Source organism: Mastomys coucha, unplaced genomic scaffold (assembly GCF_008632895.1).
Source record: "Mastomys coucha isolate ucsf_1 unplaced genomic scaffold, UCSF_Mcou_1 pScaffold4, whole genome shotgun sequence".
Lineage (NCBI taxonomy): Eukaryota > Metazoa > Chordata > Mammalia > Rodentia > Muridae > Mastomys > Mastomys coucha.
The window spans coordinates 41,263,010-41,265,005 of NW_022196910.1; the positions used below are offsets into that span (position 1 = coordinate 41,263,010).

The 1,996-nt window shown below is 37.6% G+C and overlaps 1 long non-coding RNA gene across 1 annotated transcript in view; it reads left to right on the top strand.

The window, feature by feature from the left end:
• LOC116076002 overlaps positions 1-1,582 on the top strand; it is an 87,842-nt gene extending 86,260 nt beyond the window's left edge. Inside the window, exon 3 of the long non-coding RNA XR_004112777.1 lies at positions 1,531-1,582. This is a non-coding gene — a long non-coding RNA (uncharacterized LOC116076002). The remainder of the gene's footprint in view (positions 1-1,530) is intronic.
• Positions 1,583-1,996: the final 414 nt, after the last annotated feature.

Consider the following 1,996-nt stretch of genomic DNA (forward strand, 5'->3'; position numbering starts at 1 on the left):
CACTACTATTGTGTGCTGTGTAATGTGTGCTTTGAGCTTTAGTAAAGTTTCTTTTATGAATGTAGATGAACAACTTCTATGGTATTTTTTGTGCCTAAAATTCTCTTTTCCACATCATGTATTCTGTTGGTGATGCTTGCATCTGTAGTTTCTGTTCTCTTTCCTAGGTTTAGACCCCCAGAGTTGCCTCCATTTTTGTTTTCCTTATTGTTTGTTTTCTGTTTTATTTTTATTTTTGTTTTTTTTTAGGTCTTGGACTGTTTTATTCATTTCCTTTGCCTGTTTGATTGTATTTTCCTGTATTTCTTTAAAGAATTTATTTGTTTCATCTTTAAGGGCTTCTACCTATTTGATTTTATTTCTCTATTTTTCTAAGGGATATATTTATATCCTCTTTAATGGCCCTTGTGATCTTCATGAGATGGGGGTTATAATCACAGTCTTGCTTTTCAGGTATTAAGATATCCAGTGCTTGCTGTAGTAGGAGAGCTGGGATCTGATATTGGCATAATACATTGGCTTCTGTTAATTATGTTTTTGTTCTTGCCTTTCTCCACCTGGTTGTCTCTGGTTTGGGCTAGCCTGGGAGTACAGGGTTGGAGCAGGTTTCCTGGGAGGCAGGTGGAGCTGTGGGTTCAGGTGTGATGCACAGATCCTCGACTACATGTGTAGGTATGGCCTGGATGATAGATGGAGGTCATAAAGGGAAGGGCAGACAGCAATACTACTGGGGTTGCTAGGATCCCAGTAGGTGGGGGTATTTGGGCAGGGGAGACCTTTCAACGTAAATGGGATGCTTTATTGTTTTATGCCAGAGATGCAAAATGGCAATGGGAAGCCTAGCCTTCCCTCATACTTCAGGTAAGGTGAGTCCATCTCACTTTCTTCCCCTAAAGCTCTTTATGGTAGGGAGATTATGCCACAGATACAATATCTTCACACACTTTACTTGCTGAATTGTTGATTCTGAATGTGCATTACAAAAATTGTTAATGAAATACTGAGTGTTACATACATCTTAAAACCCTTTAAAATAATTTCCAAGTAAGGGATAAATTAGAAATGACTTTTAAAGCCCTTATAAATTCTCAACCTCCAATTGTGTTTGAATATAGCAGTATCAATATTGAGAAGAAATCTTTTCATTCAGATGAAAGAAAACATTGTCCTGCAACTGCCTTTAGGAGGACCATTCATCAGAACTGATATTTGAGAACAAGTTAATGTTCCCACTTTTGTCTAAGATCAGGAGAAACTCAACCTCTTCTGTTACTGTTGCTAGTGATTCTAAAAGCAAGCTGTCTGAACATATTGCATTTGGACAGTTGCTGCCATGACAATGATCTTGTGTCGAGTGAATTCTGTGGGCACTAAGCTAAACTCAGAGAGAAATTTTTAAATGTGTGGGAGACAGTGCTGCTAAGGAGATTGTCACTCTAGTTCCCTCATATCTAGTGAGTATGAATTTTCATATTGCACATCATTAAGTTTTTAAACAGAAAGAGCATGATTCATTTCCTTTCTTGGCAGAGGTGATGAGTAGCTCAAGAACTACGATGTACCAGTGAGTTTTAGAAGAGGGATGAATACTGGCTGAAGTTTCTTCCATGGCAAAGAGGTGATATTTATCACATCATCCATGACCAAAGTGTGAGTATATCTTTAAATATATATTCAATCATCTAGTCTGTAGATGACTCCTTAGAAGTGCATTAAGAACCCTTGCTAAAACTCACATGCTTAGCAGAGTCCAAGGCCCATAGGTTTCATGGCTATAGCCAGAGTCCATATAACTCACCAATGGCTGGTGGCAAATGTGTTGACTCATTTCTTCTTAGAAATATTTTCTCTCAGGAAAGACTTTCCATGTCTATTTTATAATTTTTTTCAAAGCATATTCCCACAGGTCAAAATTTAATTGAGCTCCTAATTTAATAAAGGACCTCTAAACATCACATTTCATCAGGTAATTCTGGCTATTGATAGATGAGCAGAG